Raw genomic sequence first — 16,063 nt, forward strand, 5'->3', positions numbered from 1 at the left:
AGACCTGGGAGAAAGCCAGGCTGCCAGCAGTGTGGTGTGGTGTGGTTTGGTTTGGTGTTCTGCCCCCCCGCCCCACCCCTTCATACAATATAGTTGAAGGCCTGGCTATGCTTTGTAGGGCCAAGTTGCTCTGTAAACGGGTGGAGTTCAATCAACATTGCAAAATGGCAGTGCCCATCTTTCTCCAGACTTTTCCAGAGTGGCTTTTATGTGTCAGCTCCTCAGTGATGCACTTGTGTCCAGGTTCACTTGACACAAACACCTGAGTGCTAATGGGACTCAAGAACTGTCTTCCTTCAACGTAATTGTGAATGCACAACCAGCATCTGTGTGATATAAAAATAAACTTATTCTCAGTTTCGCAGCATTATTTTGTTGGCACTGAGTGCCCCATCTGAGATCCAGACCTTGTGGCACCAGATTCTGCAGGGCACGGGTAGCCCTGTCTGGTACAATTTCAGCACACCAGCAGAAAGAAAGTATGAAACTGAAAAGTGGCAGTATGCAGAAAAAATAAAACCCCAAGCTAAGCTATCTTCACAACCAGTTTAGGTTTGTGTGTGTGATACAAATCTGCTCAGAGGAGTTTGTTAATTCATGCTGTGAAAGAAACAACTGTCCTCTAAAAAAATAAATACTGTAACTAAAAGCTGTCATTTTTCACATCAGGCATTGGAAGATAAATGTTAAACATTGATCAGCTTGTCTGGTTCATCGTATGCTGCAGCCAAACGACTGGAATCAAACCACTGGCCGCGTGTTACCTGGCCACCGATGTGCCAGTGCTCTCTGCCTTTTCTTTTCCAAGAGGGTGATGCTGAGCTGGTGGTGGTTTGTTGGCTTTTTGCATGTAAGTGTCCTGCCTAGCTACCTGTTCCCGTAAAAGGATGTACCTCACCTAGAAACAGAACTGCAAACCACCTTTTTCCAAGAAAAACTTTGCTATCGGCCTGGGCTGCGCAGCGCTTTGTCCACAGGCGCCTCTGCTGCACGGTGCTGCCACCAAGCTCGCCTGCCTGCGGCGGGGGGGGAGCCCGGTGCTGCCACCAAGCCCGCCTGCCTGCGGCGGGGATGCTCTCCCCCGGGACCGAGCGAGCGCATCTTCTGTGGGTGCTGGTCTTGGCAAGGCCCCTGCCAGCACACACGCATGACCCACTCAACTTCACAGCTTTCTTCTGTGAAGAAAAAGGAAGACATGGTTGTGCAAGAGGCAGAGTGTCTCCTCTGGCACTGCCTTAAAGCATTATGCACAACAAAGGCTGCCACCATATTTCCCACTATGGAATAGCTGTTTAATAGCTCAAGTGCTGCTCTCGCCAATATACTAGTCCTGTTCTAAGTTATCTCTTTGAAGTCTTAAAGATAAGACTTCTTTTCCTATTAATCTCTCGTTTTCCTGCATCCACCCGCCTGCTATTCCTACTGCACTGCAAGTCAATCCAACTTGGACCGTTTGCTTCCTTATTTGTACAACAGCCTGGAGCCCGGGGGCTGGAATGTGCTGTCCTCTGCCCAGAGCGCTGCTTTGCCTGCGGAGGCTGAGACACAGGCCACTCAGCCATAGACACGTCATTAAAAAGCAGTCACCACTCTTAATGCTAAATGGTAATGTAAATGAAAGAAAAAAAAAAAGCAACCCCCGCTCCCCCCCAGACGAGAAGAATAAAAAAATGGTCCCTTCCAGGTAATAGTTAAAGCAGGCTGCGTGCTGCTCCCTTCTTTCCCAGCGTGCCCGCTCTTCTGTGTAGCAGAAATGTACATAAGCTAAGCAATTAGGTATTATATTTGGCACGAGACTGAGGGAAAGCAGTGTAATTCCATGCAACCATTGAATCACCATCCGTAGCACTTGTGTAGGCTGAACTGTGAGCCAGCTGTCAAGAGGACTGCACAATCTTCAGGTTTGCATTAGAACTGGGGCTATAAGCCAGGATCATACTTGTCTCCTTCTTTTGCCTGAACTTCCCAGCCTGCCCCATTCAAATGCATGAAAATAAATAACTTTCTGTCCACCTTTCCTATTCGTGGAGTACAGCAGCTGTGCAGCAAGCCAAGTGCTCAGGGTGTCTATGGGTACAGCTTCTTCCCCTGTATACACACAATTTATTTAAGAGAGAGAGAAGACAGTTTATTATAAACATTGAACAGTGGGCGGCATCATTAGCTCTTAAAAATCATAACTAACTCCCCAGGCGGTTATCCTAATGCGTTCTGGGCTTTCTTTGCGTCCTTGGGATAAAAAGAAAGCCTGAGCACATGAAGGCAGGATGCAGCGCAACAAAACGCTGAGTGCCGCTGCTGCTGGCAAAGCAAACGCCATTTTGCCAGCATCAGTCTCAGATGGCAGAAGCAATGCCCGTGCTGTACAAGCCAGAGGTGGGAAGTAGTGCCTTTCCTTCCTTCCTGCTGCCTTTCTAATTTGCTAGGTCATGAGCTAAGGCTTGAGGCATGTTGCAGGCCAGATAGCACGATTATAACGGTCCTCTCTGGTTTTAAAGAATCTATGAATGAAGTTGGCATGTAGCCTTCCATTTAGCCATTGGCTTCCTTGTTCCTACTTGGCCATTCATGCCCTATATCAAATGAAAGCACTTCTCCTGGCCAAAGCTTCATTCCCATTTCTCTCCTAAAGTAATGCTGCTCAGTTGGGCACACCTGTCTTGTGACCCATGGCAGCACTTGCTGGAGCATTCCTGGGGACTGGGATGGCCGTGGTGGTACCAGGTACTGCCACTGTCCCCACTAGTGACCGTGAGGTCAATGAAGTCCTGTTAAAGTTACTCTTTCTCTACTGCAGCCTGAAATATAAGAGTTGAGTCCTTGCAGCCACAAAGGCTTCCCTTTTTAAAATGCTTCGCACCTGATACAAAGAAATCCTCAAACCATGAGCCGCTGCCAGACGGTGTGAACGCTTGGCTACTGCTGCTCTGCCACCCCGCAGCAAAGCCAGGCGTGAACGGGTCCCAGCAGCCCACACCAGCACAGTCCTGCCCTGGGACGTGGCACCCAGCACCACAGCCTTTCCCCCAGCCCAGCAAAGGAAGCCTCTCGGGATAAAACCAGGCAAAATGAGCTAGCGGGCAGCCTGCCAGAGTGCCCAGCACACCGGGCCATCCCTGCCCGGACACAGCCAGCACAGCACACAGCACTCCCCGGCTGTAGGCAGGGGCACTGAAGGCAACTGCAGACACGGAAGACAGGGCTGGGAGACACAGAACTGTGTTTCTCCCAGGGCCAGCAGCAGTCTGGGCTGCTCTTAAAGACCTCCACTGATGGAGAGGGTAGAGTCTCCCAGACAGCCTTATCTAGCATGTAATTCTCATCCCACTCAGAAAGTTTTTCTTTTTGAGCGTCTAAGTAGCCCTTGCTGCAGTTTACTTTCATCTTGTTCCTTACTCTGTCCTTATCCATTGCTTTTATCCCATTCTGCAATGTATATGGTGAGCTATTTTTCCCTATGTCTCCACAGACGCAATAGCAGTCCATGAAACTATAGAAGGTTACTGTGTCCCTCTGCTCCTTCTCTAGACTAAGCAGACTCAATCCTCTTAATCTTTCCTTGGATGTCACACAGCTGGCTGGTTCGAGCATGGAACAGGGAAGTGTGAGTTCACATCCCCCTCAAGGAGACACCTTCAGCATTCACCTATTAAATAAAAATAAGTTGCAGAATATTCTTCACTTCCCCTTCACCCTTTGATAACCACCCTCCAGGCCCGACCCAGCCTTTGCTTTATGGGTTTGTCCAACCCCACTGGTGTGTCCTGGAAACTCTCGCTGTCGGCTGACACAGAAGCTCTAGTCTGGATGTCCTTGAATCCACCCCTGAATTTCCAGCCACTTCTGGGACTAGAGACCTTACAATGCTTGGAGCTATGCAGCAACCAAGGAACGCTTTGCTTCCTGAAGCAATTAGTCAGCACTTAGGCACCTATGCTCTGTTATAGATATAGCACAGTGGCTTAAGGGCAAGTGCTGTAGCTACCGTGCCTGAGCACTCGCTGCAGACTGAAGGTCCGTGCCTGCCCTGGTAGGGTTTTGAGGGAGAAAGGTGTGCAAATTAGTCTGCTTGACATCTGCAGGGACACGTCCTTGGGAGGAGTAAAAGCTCAGATTAAGAGCTGACACATCTAAGTGCTCCAAAATTTAGACATCTGCTCAGAGGTGTTGGCAAGGAAAACTGGCATTAATTAACATGGAGGAAAGTGAAAACCGTCATGGGCAACTGCACTAGGACTGTGCAGCTGCACTGTTTACTCTTATTCCTTTCCAGGTTTGGGTGATACCAACACCTGGGTAACTGCAACTCTTCCTGTCCGTGCGAACAAAAGCTTTGCTGAAGCACCAGGGACCAGAGCACTGGCAGAAAGCGCTGCTCCAAGGCCTGGGCTGTGGGCACAGTGATGCAGCCTGAAGCAGCACTAGCAAACTGCCTCCCCAGCTGTCACCAGGGCACTGCAAAGGGACCACACCAACCCGCCAAAATACAGACTTTGGAGAGGGAAGAGGAAGAATCGCTTTCAGAAGCTGTCACTAAAAGCAACAGCCCCAGCACAACCTGCTGCTCTCTCCCTAGAGCGCGTTGCAAAGCCTCACAAACATCCCCGATAGGGCCAGTGACACAAATTGGGGCAGACCCTGGGGTTCACCTCCCTTGCTTGCTGCCAATGCTCCATCCCTCTGTGGGCACCAGCGACTCCGTGGTACCCACGGCAGCTGCTGCCTTGTCCTGCCCTAACCTGTGGCTTCTCTGAGTCAGGTCAGTCTGGGCAAGAGCTGCCCTGCCAGCTGCACACCAGGGAGACAAGGAAAAGCTGCAATTACATTTCTACTCACGGCATGAAAGCTAACACTTGAAGGACAGCGCTGTTAGCTACGTTGTGGCAGCTGGAAGAGGTTTTTGGAGACAGAAACATCAAACACATTTAGCTTGATTATCATTTTCAAGAAAAAGCTTGTGACAATGAATTATTTAACTTGGAGAGGTTCTCAGCATCTTATAATTATGTACAAAAATCAAGGCTCTTAACATTAAGAACCAAGATTAAAGAAAAAATAAGGTACTAGCAGATTTGGCTTGGTCTAGCAGATTTCTCCGACAAATTAAAAGTACGTACCTCTGTACTACACCTGCACCACCGGCAAGAACATGGCAAAGCCTGAATTTCCTTTCATTTCCAGGTACCCGTGAAAAAGCTGTACATTACTGAAAAGCTGCTATTTAAACCCTGAAAAGAAAATATTGTAAAGCCATGCAGTGGTAGTTTGAGGGCTAGTAATGATTTCTCCCCAGTGCATTGCTGTGTGGAAGATGTGCCCAAGTCTCCGCCCTGACAGACAGCTCAAGTTTTGCAAACCAGAGCCTCCAATTCCCTTTTTATTCTCACGAAGTGTACCCCAATCAAGCCACAAAACTCTGGGTGAAGTTGGAAGAGCTGGAAATTATAACCCAGGGCAGAGCAGATGGCTGAGTCACAGTGATTGAGTTACTGCTCCTTTGATACCACCATCTGGTCCCTCTCCCACCTGCCCTGCAAACAAACTCTGGCAAAGTTTTTTCTCTCCCCCAAAGCCCTATTCCCCACCAAGCTGGCTGACGGCATCTTGCACTATTGCACAGAGTCACTTTTTGTAGTTAAAACACTGAAAAGAGAGGGAAGATATAATTAGGACTCCAGTCCTCTTCTTGCAACCTTAACCCTGCTCCTGTTCAATCCAGCAGAACAATCTCCCGGTATAATGAACTCAGGTCTGTCAGACTCTTGAATGTGTTCAGGTCTGTCAGTCTCTTTCCCAGGGAGGCGAAATATCTAACAAATTCTGGCCCCTGTTACCCGTTAAGCACAAATCGCTTCGGAATTGCCTTGACCTGATCGCATCAGTCGTCCTTGGTCTTGGTCATTGTCCTCATTACCTCTCTGCTGCAGAACACACTCCTGAATGCTACCAGGCTGCAAAAATCCCCCCTTCTTATCCCACTCCTTGAGCTGTACACTGGATGCATCTCCACTTGGGCAGGAGGGCCCTGGCTCCTCGCCAAACCAGCCATGACAACCTGTGGCAAGGCTCCCGGGGCGGCCGTGGCCCACCCCATCGTGGCCCCCGCCGCTCTGGGCAGAAGCAGCAGGCAACAGCCCCGGCCAAGGGTGGGCTGGATCCTCTGACTGAAGAGTGCCTTGGAGAACACAGGCACTGCTCGTCAGCCCAGGGACAAGCTCGTTTTCTGAGGAAATTTTGGCCAAGACCTCTCCTTGCCTGAGACATCACACTCCTTTTCTGGTTTTTCTGACTGTCTTGCAGGGCTTGGCTACCAGCAGAATTAAGGTCACAGCTCAGAGTGTTGAAAATACCCATCCAATTATCTGTTGGACTGTGTTTATCCTTTATTTTCCTGGTTGCAAGTAGTCCTGGAAGGCACAGGACCACTCACCTCAATGAAGCCAGCCGGTCTGGGCATACGATCTTTTTATTGTCACCTGCTTTCTCCCCAAAAGTGCCGTGTGAGGGATCTGATCTCCCTTTTAAAGGGGTCTCATAGTCTTCCCTTCGAGAGCACTGTGAGGTCTCTGCCATGCAGCAATCTGTTCACAGCATAATTATTCTCCGTTAAGGCCTCAGAGACCACGAGACTCCTGACATTTTTCATTGCCTGGAGAGGGGTAATTTTTCATTGCTTTCCTGAGGACTCTTGCACTTTGTAACAGTAATGGAGCACCCAGCTACACTAAGCTGCAGCCTACAGTTTATTTTTATCTCTTGATGGACATAAGATGAAGGACTTCCAGCTAAGACCGGGAAAATGGGGAGGTGTAAGCAAATGATTGCAGAAGCTTGTAGCGAACCACAGAGTCTTTCATGGTGGATGTAAGATGATTTGAAATTGTACAATGACAAGATACGCTTTACCAAAAACTAAGCTGTAAGTAAAAAGTAGCAGGAGAGAAGAGATCTCAGGGTACATTAAAATAAATAAACTCTGAAATACAATCAGTAATATCATACATGCCTCTAACTTTATCTGTCTCCATCTGCAGATCCAGAGGCCTGATCCCCACTTATGATATGTGATACTTATGGTATGTGATTGTGTCAGCTGAGCTGCTGGTGGAGGAAAGACATCACTTCATCTCTGGGATACACACTAAGAAAAACAGAGCCTAGAAACCATACTTTGGCAGGATCTGCACATCTCCAGCTAGTTATTGCATTTTTGCACATAGTCTGTTTAAAAGAAAGTAATTGTAACAGAAACTGCTCTCGCAAGCAGCTGGTAAACAAACAGAGCAGAAAAGGGTTGAAATATTTGTTTGGAATTGAAATGCTGTTGCATTCAAGAAGTGTTTTCAAATACTTGTGAAACCTAACATATAATTTAATTTACCAAAACAGACGAGCAACAACCTACAAGCCTGAAAAATAAAAACATCTGAGCTTTGCCAAACCTCTCCAGTGATTTGCCAAAGAATAAGTATTTTCATTTCAAGCTCTTAAAGGGAATTAGCTCTGAGAATGAAACTGTAAGGCAAAAAATAAATTCTTTTTTCATTTGTTTTTCTGGTAGCATTCCCAGTGCTGAAGAAAGGCAGGTGGACTGGGCTGCCTTCCCCATCTTACAAAGCATACAGGGGGGCTGAGGGGTACGAACAGGGCTAGGGGACACTGTCCTGGGCAGGGCAAAGCCCTGCTCCCGCGTCAGCCAAACGCCTTTCTGTCCTGCAATTACTTCTCCCTTGTGTTAGAAATCTGCACTTAGGTCACAGAGTAAAAGTCAGTCGATTTTCTTCGGCACAGTCTAGGAAAAAAATGAGTATGACGCTGCTTTGCTCCAGACAGGGGGCTTTTTTTTCTTTTTAAACCCAACCCTAAAATTCAAATTAGCCTCCAGCTCAAAGCCTTTACCACCAGGGCATGAATGCTAAATAGCTGGCCCCCAGTCCAATCTGTTCACTGCCTGGCTAATGATTATTCTCCATAGAAACCCTACCAGAGTCAGTTATTATTCTCTCCTCATGCACTTGTATCTCTCTTGTATTTATATAAGATTAAGTAGCCCTGTTAAGTTTTTACCTCTCTGATTGGAGCTTATTTTAACCTCAATTAAGCCATCAGCCCAGCTTTCTGAAGGCATAGCAATAGCATTGCCATTATCATTCTCTCCACCTTTTGTATGAAAATGATGTTGGGGATTGGTTGCTTTGGGGATTGCTCTGTGGCAGGTAACCAGCGCTGAGAGTCGGGGAGGATAAATGGTGCCAGACTCCCAGAGGTGCCGTGGCACTGTGTAATTATTGTTCCAGACAGCTGAAAGCAGCAGGGTTTCTGGTTCCCCTGCTTAGTTTCAGTCTGCCATGATTGCTGGCACAGAAAGATGCTGATTATAAGTAAACATTAATTATGCCCTGCTACCCCACTGCTAGCATTGCTGGGCTTGCAAGCAACAGAAACACAGTGCTGCGCTTGGCTCCCACTACTGAAAGATCATCTATACAGATTTCAACATCCACATTTTCATCTCATGGGGTCAGAGGATATTGCTCCTAAATATCATACTCATGCACAGCTAGAGCTATGGTGTTTTTTGTACCACTCCTTACGTGCTGTACTTCAATGCTGTTGCTAAAATAATGACTAAAGTACTTAGTCTTTGAAGAAGGTGAGCTCAGGTGATGCAGCAAGCAATTCCGTTGCCTGCTCCGGAGCAGAGGAATCATTTTACTGTCTTTAAAGGAAAAAAAAACCCAAGGCAAATAAAAATTATCAATCATCCTATATGTTAAGGTATTTTTTTTCAGATTATGTGCTTTTTTAAAACGGCAGCCTATTCCTTCCTCTTTTTTATGGGGTTTTGAGATTTCTTTCTTTGCTGAAGAAGGCTTAAAAATGCAGAGCTCTCAGTGTCGCAGACGGTAAACACTGCTCCTCGAGTTGCGTGGACAGTTACAAAGCGATTTCCATGGCACTCGAAATGCAGCCTCCGACGCTGATGGAATTTCACTGCGCCGTGATTGCACCGCACTGCAGTGAAATAGGTTCAATTTGATTATCTGGCTATTCCATTTCGCCTATATTTACAACCTGCCTGACCTCTGGGGGAAGGGGAGGACAAGCAGCCAATCATGCCGGAGACATTTCAAAAGGTCAAAGCAATACAGCGTTTACCACTATAATTCACAGGCTCTACAATTCGGAGACCCTGCTCTCATGACAAGAATTGGCAGAAGAACATAGTTAATGTGAAATATTTGTCCATTCCCAGAGCAAACACAGAAAATAGAGAACGTTTTAAAAATTCACCCCTTTCTCCTTTTGGCACACGATGATGTGTAAGTGCATAAAAGCAGCGCACGGACAATGCCACATTTTTTAAAAGTTGCCCTTGGCTGGTGCCGAAAGGTTTGTGTTTGCCTGGCTACCTGGGAGCTGCCCCTGCGATTACACAGTCTCAGCTCTGACGTTAACACATTTACAGCCCCACGGGGATGCTTTTGAGTGTTCTGCGGCTGCCACCGCCGCTCCCAGATGGGTGTTACCCTCCGCACCCCATCTCTGCCGTTCCCAGTCAGCAGCAAGGCCCTGCCATCCCTTCTGTGTCTCACCAGACGCTCGGCGGGGCTCAGGAGCAGAAAGCACTTTGCAAATTTTAATTGATCTTCACATGCTGTCCTCCCGTCCTGAAGTACAGATTCATTAAGGTCATAAACAACCACTACCCATTCCAACTGGTCAGCTAATAAAATAGTGTGATGACTCCAAAGCATAATTTAAAAAATCTTGCATACTTAAAAGGCCCCAAAAATCAGGAATGAAGAAAAGTGGCTTCAGGCTCATGCAAGTCAGTGCCGCTACCCAGTTCTGATTTTTTGATTCCCTCCCAAGCCTGAGTCCCAGATCTGGGTGGCCACGCAATCTATATCCACATTTTGCACCTCTTGTCTGTTTGTATTTAAACACCATTTAGTCTTCAATCCCCACTGAAGTTAGGCTTGCCAGAGTTCCTGGGGCAGAGGCGCTGTGAGTTATAACAATTTCATTTTGAAAACTGGACTGGTTTTTGTTTGTTTAAAATTGAACACTTTGTATGACATCTCCTGAGAACTCCCGTCTATCATCTTACATGTTATTGGATTAATACAGGAGAGAGTGGAGGCTGAAAGGCGGCCGTAAGACCTACTTCTTAGCATCTTTTATCTTTGCAGGGAAGATCTATTTGAAAGGCAGCCTAACAGGGCAGACCTGCTTGAAATAAAGTACTGTATCAGCTCCATGAGTCAGCACAGATTGGAAATACGAAGCAGTTCTTATAGGGAGGCACTTCATTTAGATGCTGCATCAAGTTCAAAAAGGATCACTTGAGGCTTGTGCTGCTTCTCTCCACAGCTGCCATGAGCCCCTGGTCCTCTTTTTTGTCCCTAACAGACGTCTCTGGTGACACTCTGTCACTGCGCAGAGTTGAGCAGATGAGGTTTCTGTCTGGGACACAGATGAGCACTGGCTTGACTAGTGCTGCTTGGACTGTTTCAGACAGAAAATATTTTGTTCATGTAGCTCCCTCTGCTCCAGTCAGCACCACACCGCACCACTGCCTCCTGCCCAGTCGTAACAGGGGTATTTGATGTGACATCAAAGTAACAGCAGCTTGCAGGGAGGAGAAGAAGAGGAAATAAGACTTGGGTGCCGATGAACATAAGCCAAAAAGGCAAGGGAAAAGGAGTGTGCCAGAGACACAGACCACGCTTGTGAAGCATGTTTGTCTCTCACACAGAGCATCTTCCCTCCATCCCAGCTCACCCCCACAGAAGGAAGTACCCAGCTTGGGCCAAGGAGCAGCTATCTGGTTAGAAGGTGGTTGAAAGCAGCTTCTGCTCACACATAGGGCTTAAAATGAGCTTTGCACCAGAGGAGGTAAATACTGCTTTAATGTCACAGCACCTGGCACTAGCTGGGTGTGCTGCAGGACCAGGGAGCAGGACACGGTTAGGCAAGTTGCTTAGGGGTGTTTCATCCGAGCTAAACCGTTGGCACAGGTTTGTTTGTTTTTTCATACATGGAAAAGACTACAATTTGCCTTCACCTTTAGTTCTTTTTAATCATTCTTGGTTTTCTCCATTTCCTTCCATTTCTTTTTCCTTACTCTTCATTTTGTGTTTCTCATCCTTCAACAAGAATCACTCACCTCCCCCCACCTCTTTCCCAAAGCATCTCAGTTACTATAAACATTTCAGGCTGTCCCAAATTCTTTAATACAAGACCATTTTCCAGTGGATTATAAAACCATTAAAAGCAGAAAAGTTTGGCAAGGTTTGCTATGTGGGACTTCTGCTTTGGTTCGTAATCTTTGAGAGAAGGCATCACAAAACCTGCCCAGAGAAGCCTCAGAAGGAGCTCAGGGGAAGACCCTGAGGTGACAAACCCTTCCTTAGGGAGCATTAGCACATCTATTGTTCAAGGCAGAAATTTAGAAACTTGCTGAGAGATCACCCTCTTGTTAGTGACAGGCCTTTGTCATCTCCATGCAGCCTGACCAAATTTGGCCAATTTTTGAGCCTCTGAAAACTCTCAGGCTGCACATAGGCAATTAATGTCGGCTGGAGTTTGCCAGGTAAAATATCTTTGCCCTGAACATGCTCCAGCTGGGGGCAGCGAGATGCTAACTGGGCTTTCCACACCTCGCCTCGTGGGGCACAAGCACTGCAGGGAAAGGACCAAATTAAAGTTATTTCAGCAACTTTAATTTTAGAGTTCCCTTTCAGTGCTTGGCTCAACAACTCTACTTGAAGCTGTGCAGACAGGCAAGATAAAGAAAAAAAATAACTGAGCTTTTGGAGAAGTTAATATTCACTGTATTTAGAGTTAAAAAGTATGCAAAAATTAAGGCTTCTGCGAGAAACATGTTCATGTCACGAAAAATGTCAGAGGTGTGTCTTTATTGTTCGTCAAAATAATTGTTTAATTATTTATAACTCCGTGCTGCATTGTCAAGATTTACACACTTGTTCAAGTAACAGAGTTGCTTAAAAAAGCAAGATGATGTCTTTATAGAAAAAGCTTGTGTGATTGGCATAACCCCATCTTGGCTGGGCTCTATCATAGATGGTCTATAATATTAAATTACCCGGTTACAGAGTAAAAAGGAGGTAAGCCCAGCAGGCTAAAACTGGGGGTGGGGAATGTAGAAAAGGGTGAGAGACAGCATCTGCAGAAGCAAGTTTCTCCCCACCAGCAGTCTGGAAACCAGGCTTAGCAAAAACCTTTGTAAAAGTGAAGCAAGGGATAAAAATAACAAGGGAGGGGGGAAAAAAAAAAAAGAGAAAACAAACCAAAAATACCCACACCAGGAAGCGAATGTATCTCCAAGGCAGGATGAGACAATAACTCAGGAAATGTTTCTGCAGATAAGACAGCTCAGTAAAAGAAACCCCAACCTCTCCACCCAACTCGTGCATTGATCATGGGAGGATTGCATTTACCGTGACGTCGGCCGCAGCTAACCGATGTGAAGGAAGGGTGTCGTGTTGCTTTTACAGCTTACAGAGACCACGGCTGCTGCCGAAATTGGCCTGCAAAAAAGGATCAAAACACACAAAACTCTGCCAAAGCCATAATCTGAAAAGTTGGGCACAGGCAGGTTGAGCGGCGCTGGCGAAAGGTGGCTGGGGAGAGGCTGGCGGAGGTGGAGCTGCAGCCTCCAGGTGCGAGGCGGCAGGCGGGAGTCGGCCAGGCCGGGTAGATAAATGCTTGTAAGCAACGCAAAGAAATGTTATACAATTAACACAAGGTTACTTATGGAAGGTCTGCAAAGGAAGAAATATCCCGTTGTGCTTCTTATTAGCAAGCCTCCTTTCTTAATTTTTTTGTGTTGAATTTCAATGATGAGCAGAAGGAAAAGCTTTAAGAAAGAGGACAAACTTCTAACCCGGCACAGATTCCTCTAGGCCGTTTGCAGCCCTCCAAACAACTACAGCTACACAGCCTTGACATTCCTGATCTTTTACAACAAACTGGGCATTGAAGCAAGATTTTCTGTTTGCTTTCTTCACATTACAAAAATTAGAAAGGAACAAAAAATTACAGGCTACACCAAAACACACAGACCCAGAGGGACATTCCTGAGTGTACGTCCTGCGTTTAACCCCGGGCTGGCATGTTTAACTTGAGCTGCTCAGGAAACACCAGCCACGTCAACGGCCATCACAAAGCCTTCCTGCCACGGCTGTAACACCAGCAGCAGGTTGATGAAGAGCCTCTTCTTCAGGCTGAACAGTCCCAGCTCCCACATCCTTTCCTCATAGGAGAGATGCTCCAGTCCCTTAATCATCTTTGTGGCCCTTCATTGGACTCTCTCCAGTATGTCCATCACTTTCTTGTGCTGAGGATCCCAGAACTGGACACAGCGCTCCAGGTGTGACCTCTCCAGTGCTGAGTAGAGGGGAAGGATCACTGCCCTTGACCTCCTGGCAATGCTTTGTCTAATGCAGCCCAAAACACCATTGGCCTTCTTGGACACAAGGGCATGTTGCTGGCTCATGTTCAACTTGGTGATCACCAGGACCTCCAGGTCCTTTTCTGTCAAGCTACTTTCCAGCTAGGTGGTCTCCAGCATATACTGGTGCATGAGGTCGTTCCTCCTTAGGTGCAGGATTTTGCACTTCTACTTGTTGAACTTCATGACAGCCCAGGCTGGCCTGAACTGAACCTGTAGCCCTGCAAAATTTGACCTGAAGACCCAAATCTGGCATTCCTCCCCTCCACCTGCTAATCCTCAGAAATGTGATCTAGGAGGCTTACTCTATACTCAGTCTAGACTGTACAGAAAACACATCAGTGTTTGAAAGTCCCCTTTCCCACCAAATAAGCACTTCATGCCAGTATCAGTACTGCTGGTAGCTCCCTCCCCTTTCCTCCAGCTTTGCCATCAGCACACTCACGCAGCATGGACAAGCCCAGCTTTCAGCTCCTTGCCTGGCTCAGAAGGTACCAGAGGCCTCCATGCCGTGAATGCTCTCTACTTGTTGATCATGTAATGGCCACAGCCGCAGGGACAGCAGCCATGCTCTATCACAGGCCACACAGCCTAGCACCTCTGCTTGCTCCTCATCCCTCCTCTAGATAACCACGGTGCTCTTCTGGGATTGGGGCACCTTGACAGCAGAGCACAGCCACACTGCTGGCCTAGGACAGACCAGAGCTCAGGGGAGTAATAGAGGCCACCAATGATGGGGGGGGGATTATCATTCAAACCCCACTTCTTCAACTGATGCTACTCCTACCAGCAGCATGGCACTGGAGCCATCCTGCCTTCCTTTGGCCAGGTCTGGAAAGAAAAGCCTCAGTCCATCCTCACTGACTACTTCAGGAAAAAGTCTGGGCAACAAACTCCTCAAAATGGCAGGACCCATGGCCCTAAGCAAGATATCTCCTGGATGCCAGGTCGTGCAACCCCTCTTTTCTATGGGGACTACACACCCATCATAGAGAAAGCAGAGCTGAACAAGGGCTTTACGTTACAGATGGCTAAAGACCAGATGCTGCAAGGAGTGGCATTGCAGCACCCAAAATGTTTTGAGCACTTAAGCTTTAGATGCTAGCGAAGAAGCAGCAGCAGAGGGGAATAAAACCCAACTTGCTAGGGCTCCCTTGGTGCCTGGCAGGCAGTGAGTCTCCGGCCTCCTCCCTTCCCATCACAAGTGTATTGACTACTGGGATCGTGGCTGTACCCACTGTCAAAACAAAATGAACATTTGTGCCCAAATTGTTAACAGATGTTGGGAACATCTCAGAAAATACATAAAGCCCTAAAATGGTCTTTCACTCAGGAGATTAATATTATAACGTCATCCCAGCACAGTGCCTCTCACAGTAATCTGCCAAACCGAAGAAAGTCATTAACTAAGTCAAGACTCTGCTGTAAGTCCAAATAAGGGAAGAGGAAAATGGAAATTTATCTTAAGCTATCCTTACATCACCTTACTGTGTCTAGACATGGCAGGTTGTCAGAGTACTGTCTAAGTGCCTTGGGAGCGGGTATGCAGCAGACCAAGTTCTTCAGCTCCCAGTTTAGCAGGACATGACTGATGCTTGCAGACTGGAGCTCACTGGGAACCTCAGCAAAGCATGGTTAGATTTTAAGTCTGCATTTTTCAGTTTCCGGATGTATCAAGACACAGGGTGAATTTGGAAACAAACCCAACATTACAAGACTTATGCAGAAAGGTGTGAGACTTTTGCTACACTCTCATTGCCTCTTCTGGGCATTTTGGAAGGATCTGAAGAACAGCTCACTAGAGAGACTTCCACTGATCATCCTACTACTTGTTAGCTGATTTATAAAAGACACTTAAGTGTCAGCATAAGGGCAATACAAAAGCCATGAAATTTTGCATTGACCATGATCTAACATCACATACCCCCTACACGTACAAAAAACCACCCACCACATTGGGTGAGAGGTGGAAGGTGGGTAGTAGGGCTGTGGATTCAACAATTTCAAAAGGAAACAAGCATACCCAAAGAAAAGTGCTGCTAACACTGAACTATTCAAAGGAGAGTTTAGTATTCTCCTATGTGCTTGTGCTCTTTGAAACTACGTTGGTGCGAAAGAATTCGCTTGAGACATGGGGTTTTAAAGGAAGGCTTTGACATGTTTTGCCTTAGAAATTAGTACCTAAGGTGCAGCAATAGGAGGAGATCATGGTGGGCAAGAGTTGGTTACAAAGAAGGAGAAAGGCAAAAGCGAAATAGAGCTAGGAAAGAGCAATAAGCATGAGTGGAGTGCAAAGCAAACTATAGCAATTACATCGTCATTTTGCCCTTATGCCAATACTGTATTTTGAAAACACAGTGTTTTTCTGTTCCCTGCGGCATAACCCACAAAGTTGCAGGCTTGCTGTGCCAAAAGCCTTCAAGTTAACATGTATATTTATATCATTAAAGAAATAAGAGGTCACTTCATTCATGGTATTTAAGCCTATATATTTTGAGTTTTGAGTGACAAGGCTTAGTAAGGTTATTCCATAATCATAGAATCATAGAATATATTAGGTTGGAAAAGACCTTTAAGATCACC

The sequence above is a fragment of the Cariama cristata genome, unplaced genomic scaffold (assembly GCF_000690535.1).
Source record: "Cariama cristata isolate BGI_N322 unplaced genomic scaffold, ASM69053v1 scaffold43651, whole genome shotgun sequence".
In the NCBI taxonomy this organism is placed as follows: Eukaryota; Metazoa; Chordata; class Aves; order Cariamiformes; family Cariamidae; genus Cariama; species Cariama cristata.